The following is a 14,933-nucleotide window of genomic DNA, read 5'->3' as shown; positions in this document are numbered from 1 at the left end:
ACCCTGCCAGCTTATCCAGCAGCCATGCCTAATTTTGTATCAAATGCTGTGTTTGAAAGAGGATTGACAAAGAAGAAATGCTCTCCACTATGTTTGTTGGAGGAGCTTCAACTTGTGGAGGCTATATTTCTGAGCAAAGATATCAAAATACAATTGGTAATCAAAAGTTTATATAGATTTATTTTTATTTGTTAACTTTATCATATACTAAACAAACTTTCTCTTTATATTCTGTATTTAGCCATCAGAGTCCAGCTATGAAAATCAATTTTTGATGTTGGTTTGGACAAAGAATTTTGCTAGGGACGAGGAAAGGGCAAAAAAAAATTTTGTGATCTAGTGCCTTGCGATGTCATCACAGGTAATTTATATATCTTATACTTATGATGTGTTGTAAATTATGAATTAAACTAATATATAATTAATTCCAGGAATTGCTTTGAAAAATTTGCCGCATGAGACATAGTTTACTGTTTCAGAGGCTGCAAAAAGCTGGCTGCGACGTGCCAATAAATATTATACAAGGTATTTTTGTGAGATGTGTACTATATGTTTTTCCTATTTACAAAAAATCATGATTATTGACTGGTTAGTTGTATCAATGTTAGTGCAAAATTTGTGCTGTGTACACATTTTTAGATGTAAAAAACCAAGTTTAATATTCACTCGTAATGACATCAAATTGTGTCGATATATTTGGAATTAGAGATTATTTTATAAATCTCTGTCTATTTTGATTGATGTATCGCTCTTAAAGAACTTACTCATATATATATACATATATATGCATTTATTCATTTGTTTTCTATTTCAGGAGAGAAAATCAACCATGAACTAGGATTGAATGCCGAATTAATTATATTTTTAATATTGTAAAATAAGTTATTTTGAATTAAAGTTGTATATATTAAATTTTGTTATAAAATTATCTCAGGATTTTGTTATTTTGTAATAAAAGTTTACTTTGTGAAATTGTGTTCTTTTATTTTATTTTTAATCCAAATTTATTTTTCATCTAAAAAGTAAAAAAACAATTCCATAATTATATCCTATTCATGTCCGGTTTATGTCCGGAATATCCCGCGCGGGATATCCTACAGAACGTCCCATAGGTGCGACATATTAACATGTTTCGGATAAGATCAGGATAAGCGGGATATCCGTAAGGCTATCGCAGGGACAATGAATGTCCGCGCGTGGATATCCTGTGGACGTTTTCCAGGATGTCTTGTGTTGTCTGGGTTATTATTTGCTTCTATTTTATATTAAATCACCATATTACGGATATTATTTTCATGTAAATTCTATCCTCTGCACTTTTATTCATTTAAATTTATGTTATTATTTACCAATATTACTAGATGTTGACTATTTAACAGTTGTAATAATTATTGAAATTAAAAAAAAAATGATTTCATATCATTCATTTTATACAACTTTAATTTATCTTTTCCTTCTACAAAAAAAAATCCAGGTTCCAAAGAGAAATTTACGCTGGCTTACTGAGGGCTTATGTATATCATTTGATAGATTAAAGTTTCTAGAATCTAGAGCGTCTATCCAAACACAATTCTACTGTATCATTTCAAACATAATGATACTTTATCATTATTTTTTTAAATATAGGCAAACATTTAATAATTAATTGATTTAGCTAAAATTAAATTCAATAAACACTCGTCTTGCAAGAAAAAAACTATATGGTCTTTCGTTATTTCTGAACTCATTCTTGAACAAACCATTAATAATGTAACTAGTGGTGGTGCATTAATAATGTAACTAGTGGTGGTGGATCGTGCCTTAAGGCAAATTGCTGGAACGTACCAGAGTTTAATATTTGACCAAAAAAATTAATAATCAATAAATATTGATCAATGATTATTAACAATTGTTTTAAATGTTTTAAAAGAAATAATTATGATCGCTATATAAATATTTATCCCTTCATATGATATACAGTGGCGATCTTATCGCTCAATACACTCGAAAACCTTTACATTAATGTGGAGAAGATGAATGAATCCATCTGAAGATATATTTCTTACGATCACAATAACGCTTATAAAATATATACATTTTTAAACTGAATTGTAAATTTAAAATTAATATTAAACTTTATTTAGCATATTATTGAAAATTTTGAAAAAAAAATTCTACTTCTAAAAATTTTGAAATTTGTTTGAACCGTATAAGTGAATTTTAAACAAAAATATGTGAATTTTAGTGGCCAGTAACTTGAAAAGTATTAGTTTTTTTGAAAAACTATAAATGATATTTTTTTCTTATAATTAGTTCTTCTATCGATTTCCGATGTTATTTTGAAAAAATGTAATCACACAATTGAGAAGGGTTGTCATCCCCCCGGGAGGTGATGGCGTAACCCGAATTGTTTTCACTTTTCAACTTGAGGGTAAGATGAACCTAATTCCAAAATTTCATTCAATTCGGACACAATTAAAAAAATTCAGACCTAAAACGCTCCGCACTACATTATTATATTTCCAAATTTTCGAAGCGGCAGTCGTCGTAAAATGGTTTCGAAATTACCGAAAAAAAGGTACCTTTATTAGCTGTGTCCGCCACTTTGGGCTCAGTCAGTCCCGATCTCATGTAAGATAGGTATAGAGGAATCGATGCACAAAATCTCAGGTGTCGTAAAATACATACTGTCATCCGCCCACGGACTCTTTGTCTATATGCATACGAGTATGTATGTATGTGTATATGCATGTATGTGTATGTATGTGTGTATATACATCATGTGTACATAATAATATTTCTCAGCATTTGCTAAGGCAATACATTCCCTTTTTTCGAAAATTATCAATACAAGAGCCATAAAAAATTATTTCCGTATATATTGCCCACATCTGGCCGACAGAACTTCATTACAGTGTGTTGAAAAGTCTTGTGAAGTCAAAAACATTTATAAATATTCCCGAAAAAACGAGTGTTTTTAACAAAAAATATTAGTGATATGGATATATAAATTATTACAGGTAAATAATTTTTGCTTCGTTTGCTTCGTTACTTTTCTTTACTCTTTACACTGGTGCATAATCCATTCCTTTATAATTTTTCTAAATAATCTGTAATAACCATCACTAATTAATTTTAGTCAATAGTTTTAAAAAAACATTGTCTTTGACAGAATAAACCTGATGATGAAACGTATCTAGATCCGAAACGTCGTTATTAAACATCTTCAAAAAAACAAATTGTTTTTTATTGGATTTACTGTTCGGAAAAGAAGCAATCAATATATTGAAAAAATCCAGGACTTATCTATTGAATTTATCTTATATATAAAAATGGATCGCAAAATGTGTTGGTAAGCGCATAACTCAACAACACATGAAACAATTTCGACAATTCTTTCTTTAAAATGTTCGTTCAAGTCCAAGGATGGTTCTTACGGCGAGAAAAAATCGAATATTCGTCGGGAAAACACTAAAAACAACCCTTTTCTTTTCTACATGCAAACGTTTTCTAACTAAAACGTACAATCAATTTGGGCTTCATTGCTATTATACAAAGTTCATATTAAATTACAAGCACTCACTGTAAACTCCTCCTAAACGATTATTCGGATTTTGATAAATTTTTCTGAAGTTTGTTAAGTAAATTTTCTAGGATGTATGTGATTATAAAGTACTGGAATTTATGTGCAATATTGTAGACATAAATGAAAAAAATTGCTAAAAGCGACATGTTATTGTTTGCATTGAAAGAAATGAAAACTATCATTTGCAAAAAATTCAAATTTACTTATGAACCTAGACGATATTAGAATATGTATAATAAATTTATGGTTATGAATAAGAAAATTGAAATGTGTGCATTATTATTGCCAAAAAGTAGCTGAGATAAACAAAAATTAAAATGATATAAGATACAATATATGTATGCAGATTGAATGATACACATATGAACAAATTAATTTGCTTAATATATGAAATACTACCTTTAATGCGAGGCATGCGAAAAATGCGAGCGCACGCCTTAGGGGGCGCCAATACAAGATTTTTTTCAATATATAATTTTTTTGCATCTATTACTAATCTTTCCGCAATATTTTTAAAATTCGGAAAAATTTCACTTTATAACAACAAATGGGAAAGTAAAGATGAATACATACAATTCGGCCCTTACGATAACAATTAGGAGAAGTTTAAGATGCAATTTTGGATATCTTAAATAATATCAAATTAAATTAATTTAATCCAACATGAAGTACCAGTGTTATGTAATGGTTATGGTTATGTTATACCGTTAAAGAGACTTCAATTTCCAATATAGTGTGAGAATTGACTCATCATTTTAATTAAAAATGTATATGCATTTTGGCGTGAAGAATAATTTAAAAAACAATAATTATTATTTTTGGGTAAATGGTAAATATTAGCATATTATATTAAAAAATTGTAGACAGAATAGGTACAGAACAACGTCTGTCGGGTCATCTAGTATATAGTATATATATATATATATATATATATATATATATATATATATATTAGGGTGGTCCTACAAAATGGGAAAGTAAAGATGAATACATACAATTCGGCCCTTACGATAACAATTAGGAGAAGTTTAAGATGCAATTTTGGATATCTTAAATAATATCAAATTAAATTAATTTAATCCAACATGACCAAGTACCAGTGTTATGTAATGTTATGGTTATGTTATACCGTTAAAGAGACTTCAATTTCCAATATAGTGTGAGAATTGACTCATCATTTTAATTAAAGCAGTTCTACATTTAACATCACTCAAATTATAAATGTATATGCATTTTGGCGTGAAGAATAATTTAAAAAACAATAATTATTATTTTTGGGTAAATGGTAAATATTAGCATATTATATTAAAAAATTGTAGACAGAATAGGTACAGAACAACGTCTGTCGGGTCATCTAGTATATAGTATATATATATATATATATATATATATATATATATATTAGGGTGGTCCTTAAAATGGTCATTTTCGAATTTCCTTGCTCCCAGGGGCTCAAATGGTTCCAAATAGATAAAAAACAATTCTCTGAAAGTTTTAGCTCTTAATATTAACTTTTAGATAGAGCGCAATTCAATCAAAGTTTGTATGGAAAGAGCATCAAAAAAATTTTGAAAATTAAAAAAAAATGTTTTAGGTATAACTTAGCGACAAATAAATGAGCTTTATTCATTCATTTGTTTGCTAAATTTCATCTAAAAAACATTTTTGAAATTTTTGAAAATTTTTTCATGCTATTTCCATACAAAACTTTGATTGAATTGCGCTCTATCTAAACGTTAATATTAAGAGCTAAAACTTTCAGAGAATTGTTTTTTATCAATTTGGAACCATTTGAGCCCCTGGGAGCAAGGAAATTCGAAAATGACCATTTTAAGGACCACCCTAATATATATATATATATATAATATATATATATATATATATATATGATAAAGTTTTTCAGCCACAAGTCGAAAAAATAAAACCAGAACGTAAATATAATCTTTTTTTCGACTTGTGGTTGAAAAACTTTATCATATAATGTTTCAAAGTCGAAATAAACAATATCAAGATATATATATAATATATATATATATATATATATATATATATATCTTATATATAAAATTCTTCTGTAACTATGTATGAATGGTTAATCCACCTAAACTATAATTCGGATTTTCATGAATCTTCCTGAAGTTTGTTCGGGAAATTTTCTAGAATTTTTATATTCATAGAAATATAGTTAAATTGTAGAAATAAATAGAAAAAATTACAAAAAAACGCTTATCATCGATTGACCTTGAAAATATTTTGGGCATTGCAACTGTCATCTGTCCAAAATTTCCCTTTACTCATGACATTATATTAGAATATGTATTATAAGTTCATGATTATGAATAAAAATAAATATCTACAATATTATTGCCGAAAAGCAGCTGAGATGTGACAGAAATTAAATAAAGTATCTTTTTGTCAGATACAATTATATATTTCAGTTTAACAGATGTTGAAATACAAATGTAGTTAAAATTTTGAAGGCTATGATTTATGTTTAATTAGAAGAAGATCAAAAATTGCAAAAGATATTATTACGGAAATTCAACTAAAGTATGTCTATATCTAAAAACAATTACCCGTCGTTAACCAAATGCAGAGATGTATCAAAAACAGATGGCAAGTTTTGCAACAGAATTACATTAATGTTTCTAATATGCAGCTAAACTTGGCTTTATATGTGACAACAAACATGATATCAATCATTTAACATATTGAAAGCAATTAATTAGTACCGAAAAACTTGCGTAATAAACTGTATAGTATCTAATATTGTAAAAAATACAATATTGTGGAACATACATATATATTTTATTCATTAGTACAGTAATATTGTATACTTTTCAATACATAATATTATTCTGACAAAACATATTTTACTATTTAATTAAATTTAGTATAATCGCACAAGCATACATGTCAACAATAATCAATTTAAACATAATCAAAAGGTCTTGATACAAAAGCATCATTTTGTTTCAAACCTGGTGTCTTTCTTTCCAATTTGTAGAACTCAATTTGATAATTCCTGCTAAAAACCATGTCTTTTCTGCATAGACTCCTATTTAACGTCTCGAAGCATTATTTCAAATGATTGGTATGACACTGCTATTCAATTACTATATGCTTAACAATTGCCTCACTTTTTATCCTCTCACTCAATGAATGTATATAAGCAATCTCAGCCCATTACACTCAAACATTTATTAAATAAGGAATAAAATCAACCATATTCGAAGTCTCAATAATATCTTTTTCTGTCGAGGCATACTCAAATGTATCATCGAGTCTCAAATTATACAATATGCAGCATGTTATTATAAAGTGACAAATCAGATTATCATCTTTCTTCTAGATAATGCAGCTGTCTGAATTTTTTGTTATGGTATATCAGATGTATGCTCAATTTTAATGTTTTCCATTACAATTTTTATGGATTTGTGTAAATATACCCAAATTGAATATTTTTTATGATATCATTAAGTTGTTCTTAGCGAATAGACATCAGTATCCCATAGTTTAGTAAAATAACCACATGCTTCAATTAAAAAAAATACTCTGGCAACGTGTATAGAAGCAGGAAATCCAATATTTACATTGATGACTTTTTTATCATGACGAACTGATTAGAATTATAAAATACATGAAAATATAAAAACAGATATAGAACTAGATATAGAACATTACTGCATTTTAATACAATAATATCCTCTTCGGTTCATATATGATTTTTAATATATTGCTGATTTAACTATTCGAATGTAGCAGCCATCGGTTGAACCAATCATATTTGTAAAGTCATTTTGGCAATGCCTAATTTCTCATTATTATCTGGCTATTTTATGAATTTTAGAGACATATTTCACACAAAAAATTCTTGGCATTATTACGTGCAGAGTACTATAACTTTTACCAATGCGATCACTAAAATCCTTATAGCTGTCAGTTTGATGTCCCACAAACCTATGAAAATATTAGTACCTAAAATTATAATTAATGGTGATTTGTTTTGGTTAAGCAATAAAATTCATTTATTTTCCTGATGCAGATATGTTCATATTTTACTAAACTGTTGCGTCATATTTATTTTTATTTTAATATTTACCGTCTTCGTATGTTTGTGATATCTTACACTTAGCTAGAGATATTCTGCCAATTCTAAAGTCTTCCAGAAATTGTATCTATTCATACAATGGCACCATTTTTTCTGTCAAAATCACATTATAGTTTTACATAAATTGATTATAAATAAAATTGTGCTTAACGCATTAAGTACTATATTAATACTGTTTATTAATAAATGCTGGTATTTTACTTATCAAGACATTCTTTTTTTTCAACTTCAACAAACTGTTACAAATGTAACTGATGGTAATCGTTCTTAAAAAAATCACGAGAAAATTCTTTGTCACTCATTATGTTTTATTTATGATATTCAATGTTTAATTGAATATTATAGGAAGTTAGTCATTAAATATTGACTGCGTTGACTCAAGATCAACAACTTAAACTAACCATACGAATCTCATCACTGCACTATGCATTCGCAGCATAGATAAAGAAAATCAAAATCAGTTTGAGAATTGAGAGGAAAACTATGATATATTCATTTAGAGATGTGGCAGATGAAGAAATATCAATTTACTTATAATTCGAATTTAAATGTTGATAACAGTTACATATTACGATATTTGTACAAACATTAACCTATAGAACTGAAAAAAAAAGATATAAATATAATGAATATGAAATATAATGAATTAAATGTATTTTAATGAATGTTAATGTCAACGCTCTCAAGCATTATTTGTTAAAAATCATGTCCATATTGTGCTCAATTTTGTGTTAATATTTCTAAGAAAAAAATATACAACCATGTACAACTAGAATTTTTTCAAAACTAAATATTATAAAATTATCAAAGCGAGTTAGTTCGATAGATGTCTCTGCGCCCGCTAAGAGTGTCTTATCCCTGTTAACTTGATAGGATGTGACTATGTACAGGAAAGTAGAGTCCAGGAGAGTCTATGGACTCGTTCCATGCAAGCCAATCTGACGATCCGCAACTGTCTCAAACTCATTCTGATTTTTTCATGACAATGGGCAACAGTTTGGTTTGGATCCAGGCAACACTTTTCGAACTCAGCGCTCACTCGAATTCGGTGGTATTCGGTGTAAATCGAAATTTGTTTGCGGATTATTTACGCCAGTGGTTTGATAATATTATTAAAATATTCCTTTGAATTAAAGTTGAATGTTAAAGCTGTTTATAGTACTATTATTGTTTATACAATAATACGTTCTCCTTACGATAGAAAATATTTTACAAGAAAATCTTGCGTCGTGGGCTTTAATTATTTATATATATATATATATATATATATATATATATATATATATATATTTATTTATTTTAGGAGAATATAAACATAATGACATGAATGAATTTGCTGTTGATATGTTCCAAAAATATATATCGTTATATCGCTATAATGTAATATTCTACTATTGCAAGGTTTGAATTTTAAACCACGACGCCATGCACCACTAGTTTTTTATTTGTTTCATTTGAGCTTATATAACATTATTTTTTAATATTCCAATATTTTGAAGTGGGGAAAGCTATAAGAAATGTCTGTTCTCTGCGAATGCTCAAATTAAATTGGGAATTTTTTGATCAAATGTTTCAAACTTGGACTGCTCTGATGGAACGCTTTACTGACAATCCACAACAGTTTGGAGTATAGATAAAAGAAGAGTATATAGCTTGGAGTCCGAAATTTTGAATGGAGCAGAAAAAATTGTTCTGCGCATGCGCGGATAATTTCGTACTGTCAGTTTGGCTCGGATGGAACGAACCCTATGTTTGTCTTGATTAATTGGCGATAAATATAATTTGTTTTTGATGTGTAATGTGAGAATAATAGTTTAAAAAAGCGGCTTAATAAGAATCAGTCATAATACAGTATTAGTGGAAATTATTGGTATTCTTCAGTTATAGTTTTAGTACAATGTGAGAGTGAGATTAAGTGATTCACATTATCCAGCGGGATTATAATATTTAGGATTTTCTTTTATCGTGCCACTATGCCACGAATTCGCGCAGGAGCAAGTAATTTTGGAAGATGTATTCGGCAAGCTCAAGCACTCTATGAACGAACATTGAATAGGACCCATGAACAACATATGATGGACAATATGAATTTGAGAGAGCAAGTAGCAAATACACGTGCCAATGAAAGTTTAGGGAGATGTACTCAACGACTGAGAGATATGGCATTAAGAAGTCGAGAGGTGCAACGAGGTGCGATCGCCGCCATTAGAGAAAATAATCAACGACGAGATAGTAATCACAGAGCATTGGTACGTGCATGGCTTTTGCGCCTGGATCCTGTAATTGAATATTCATCACACTCTTTAATTAACATTGGTAATATGGACAAAGTATGTAAACATTGCCATGCTCTAAAATTCAAAGGAGAATCAGCAGGTTTACGTTGCGCATCATTAAATTATATTGACAAAATTAACAATACCACCGGAACCTTTAAAAACTCTACAATTGAAAACAACGTCTCAATCAAAAATTTTATTGAAAAAATTTCGCAAATTAAATTCATGTTTTCAGATGACGTCATTTGGTGCTACGAAAGTATTTAAGAAAGAAGATGGTCGAAATTTCGAATCAACATTTAAGATACAAGGTCAAGTTTACCACCAAATTGGTTCATTGTTTCCCATGCCTGATGTGAATCCGATATTCTTACAGATTTATTTTATGGGCAATGATGAACGATAAACAAACATGCGATGCAAATTTAATCACATACAGCTTATGAAGGAAAGAGATATTGTGAACTCTTTGTAAATATTTTTTAAAAACCATAACCAGTTGTTGCATTTGTTAAAGACTCTTTCAAGTAGACTAGAAAACGATGACTACGCTACTATTATTAGAGCAGACAAAGTGCCGATTGGAGAACATGCTGGCGCATATAATGTTCCAACATGAATTCGCGGTCGTAATAGCTGGTGATCTATGTGAGGGGCGTGATATACGTATACAACGGAGAGATAATACCATGCAGATAATACAGGACAGTCATCGTTTTCATGATGCTTTGCAGTATCCATTGATATTTTGGAAAGGTGAAGATGCGTACAATTTAAATATTAAACAAAGGGATCCAAATACAGGTGGAAATCTTATTTTTATAAAAAAATTAAATAATAATAATAAAAATAATTTTAATATATTTGATTCCAGGTGCAGAACTTGCCAAAAAAGGAAGTGCCATGGACTTTTACTGCTACCGATTAATGATTCGAGCTAACGAAGAAAATAACATTCTTAAATGCAGACAGCTATTCCATCAGTTTGTGGTTGACATGTATGTGAAAATTGAGAGTAAGAGATTGAGATTTATAAAGTTCCATCAAGCCAAACACCGCGCTGAGGAATATATACATTTGCGTAATGCAGTATTTGGTAATGTAGATGCAATGAATGATATTAGTTAAATTGGTACTGCATATATTCTTCCATCTTCTTATATTGGAAGTCCGCGACATATGCAGGAGTACATTCAAGATGCTATGGCTTATATTCGTGCATATGGCAGACCTGATCTGTTCATTACCTTTACGTGCAGTCCCAAATGCGATAAAATAAAAAAATTGCTGATGCCAGGACAAACAACGATGAATAGGCATGATATAACTGCACGAGTTTTTAAACAGAAGTTGAAATCATTGATGAATTTGATGACGCATCATTCTGTTTTTGGTGAAACACTATGTTGGTTATACTCAGTAGAATGGCAGAAAAGAGGTTTACCCCATGCACACATTTTGTTGTGGTTAGTTGATAAGGTACGTTCTGTAGAGATTGACAATATTATGGCAGCAGAAATGCCTGATAGAAATGTTGATGAGGAAATGTTCGATATTATAACTACTAACATGATACATGGTCCATGCGGTACGCTCACCATTATGTCACCATGCATGGACAATGAAATATGTACAAAACATTTTTCAAAATCATTTCAAAACGATACCATCACCTACATCGATGGTTATCCCGCTTAACGGCGACGTGACGTTGACAATGGTGGACAATGTTTTGTCTTGCGACTGTCTAATGGCGGGGTAATAGATGTTGATAATCGATGGATAGTTCCTTATTCGCCTTTGCTATGCAAAGCCTATGAAGCACATATAAATGTCGAACTGTGCAGCTCGGTAAAGTCGATAAAATACATATGCAAATATGTTCATAAAGGGAGCGACGAAGCGATATTTGCAATTAAAAGTATTAATGAGAATGATGAAATAACTCGATATCAAATGGGTCGATACGTCAGTAGCAATGAAGCTATGAATGATAATCAATGGTACATGACTCTTGCAGATGCAGCACTGATTTCATCTGCACATCAAATTCGACAATTATTTGCAATAATATTAACAACATGTTTTCCATCAGATATGCACATAAAGACCCAATGAGTGAGGATATTTTGCATCGGTATAAAATTAATAATCAAGATAATAATCAAGAATTTTCAGAACAAATATATAACGAAGCTTTAATAATGATTGAAGATATTTGTAACGAAATTTCGAACATGTCGCTAATTCAATTTGGCATGTCAGAACCGAGCCGAGCAGCAGTAGATATTATGAACAGCGATGTTCAACGTGAACACCAGTTTGATTTAGCTACTTTTGTTGCTAATAATGAAATATTGCTTACTGCCGAGCAACAAAGTGTATATGATCAAATCAATACGTCAATTGAGGCACAACAGGGCGGATTCTTTTTTTTTGGATGCACCCGGAGGCACTGGCAAAACCAGAGGTGGGGAACCTTTTTGCCATTAGAGGCCACACTTAAATTAGGCAGCAATAAAACAGGCCGCATAAGTTGATTGACCTGAAAAAGTGACTTTTGTGAAATTATTATAGTTTTTTTATAGTTTTAACAATTTATTGCATTATATAGAAAAAACTAAATAAAATACTTCAAAATTTTGAATATAATATAATATATAATAATAATAATATAAAATAATATAACAATATTACAAAAAAAAATATCATGATAACCATTGTCCTGAATGATAACAAGCAGGAATATTCATACGTTCACAAATGAATTTAATAGTTTGCAAAATAAAAATCTATCTAATTTTTTTTTTCTTTCAAATATGTAACAATCAAAATATGAGAATGAAATTTTTTTATATATAATAAATCCTCAAAATAATTATAGTAATATATTATATAGTAGAACGGCAAGGTGATGTATTATTATTTAATGACAAATATTTTACGTACTACAAAAAATTTAATATTGCATACATAAAGATTACCACATTTTATTTATATAAATAAAAATCAAATAATTCAATATTTTGCCCTTCATAATAATTATAACATTAAATTTTTTTCGAGTTTTTCATTTTTCATTTACATCAAAAAATATGAGTCATTCTATTGGAAAATTGCACGGCCCATTCTTGTTATGGGCATTATTGTAATGTAGACGTATATTCCAAAATTAGGCGCTAGTATAATGTAAAACGTTAATGATTAGTTATTCAACTGCTATCGGAATACGTTTGAACAATATTTCGAGCTATTTATTCGCGACAAAATTCATTCCGTATTCATCTGCTGCAAATGTACAACATTAATGTTAAATAAAAAAATTCAATAAAATTTTTATATAAAAATCAATGTTTAAATCAAATGAAAGCGGACTAAAATTTGCAACAAAAGTCGATTTTATCTCATTACATGTTCGAAATATACATGCAATTTATGACAAAATGACTAATAAATGTCGAGATGTAAAATTTCTGGGTGTCGAAGGAAATTGAACGAAATTTCATTCTTTTTCTTGAAGATTGGAAAAAAAAGTTGGTATGTTTCGAACGTATGTAATGAGATAAAATCGGCTTCGTTTCGATAAAATCGAATTTTAGTTCGTTTTAATTTCATTAAAAAATTCATTTTTTATATAAGAATGATATCAAAGTCTTTTGATTTGAATTTGATTTTCATATTCTTATTGTTACATAATTATTTGAAATAAAAAATTATATATTTTTCTTATACCATTGAATTCACTGATAGATTTTTATTTTGCAAACTAAGGAGTTAACAGTTAAATTAGGGAATTTTGGGCTTTGGAAAAAACCCGATTAAATTCATTTGTGAACTATCGGTATGAATATTCCTGCTTGTTGTCATTTATGCCAATAGTTGAATATTCCTGCTTGTTGTCATTTATGCCAATAGTTATTATAACAAAAAAAGGATTAATGCATTAAACGCTGGAAAAAAAAGTTGGTATGTTTCGAACGTATGTAATGAGATAAAATCGGCTTCGTTTCGATTAAAATCGATTTTAGTTCGTTTTTAATTTCATTAAAAAATTCATTTTTTATATAAGAATGATATCAAAGTCTTTTGATTTGAATTTGATTTTCATATTCTTATTGTTACATAATTATTTGAAATAAAAAATTATATATTTTTCTTATACCATTGAATTCACTGATAGATTTTTATTTTGCAAACTAAGGAGTTAACAGTTAAATTAGGGAATTTTGGGCTTTGGAAAAAACCCGATTAAATTCATTTGTGAACTATCGGTATGAATATTCCTGCTTGTTGTCATTTATGCCAATAGTTATTATAACAAAAAAAGGATTAATGCATTAAACGCAACGTTACCTCTTTCAAAAAAATATATAATATACCTAGACACTATTGACAGACATTTAGGAATATAATTTAAAAAATATTATTAGTAAATGATGTACCTACTCCATTTAGAGAATAATAATTTACCCATGAAAATGCACAAAATGTATTGTTAATTTATATTTTGCATTTGAGTTGTTCTCATTTCAAATACCTTATTTTATATTTATATTTCAAGATTTGAATATAAATAAATTCTATATATTATGTGCAAATAAATACGGACACATATTTTGCCTACAGCAATTTTTAAAAATATATTTTTATATTTTATGAAAAAAGGTGTCATTTTATAACTATAGTCTCATAAAATTGCCAATATATCTAGGTAAAATCTGGTTGCCCTGATCTCCGCCAAAGCTGCGGCTTGGCTTTTGGTTGCGAAAAGTATAAATTTTCATCATTTTACTACGGATACGCATAAAAATCTTCAACCCGGGTGCTAACGATTCTTTTGCACTGTTATTTTTTTTATAATACTTCTTGAATCATATAATAGGCGATGTCTTGCGAAATCGAAAATATTGCTTATATTAAATAATATTAATATAATATATTACATCTCTATTTTGTATCTGCGTAAAAGTCTGTGTTT

The 14,933-nt window shown here is 29.0% G+C and overlaps 1 long non-coding RNA gene across 1 annotated transcript; it reads left to right on the top strand.

Annotated features, from left to right (window-relative positions):
• Positions 1 to 326: 326 nt before the first annotated feature.
• Positions 327 to 862, top strand: LOC113370627. Its single transcript, XR_003366593.1, has 3 exons — positions 327 to 361; positions 432 to 525; positions 815 to 862. It is a non-coding gene; the product is annotated as an uncharacterized LOC113370627 (long non-coding RNA).
• Positions 863 to 14,933: the final 14,071 nt, after the last annotated feature.

The sequence above is a fragment of the Ctenocephalides felis genome, unplaced genomic scaffold (genome assembly GCF_003426905.1).
Source record: "Ctenocephalides felis isolate EL2017-DRISC unplaced genomic scaffold, ASM342690v1 CF-g0.4_SCAFFOLD_01492, whole genome shotgun sequence".
In the NCBI taxonomy this organism is placed as follows: domain Eukaryota; kingdom Metazoa; phylum Arthropoda; class Insecta; order Siphonaptera; family Pulicidae; genus Ctenocephalides; species Ctenocephalides felis.
Note: the sequence above shows the minus strand (reverse complement) of the source record. Positions and strands in the feature narration are given on the sequence as shown.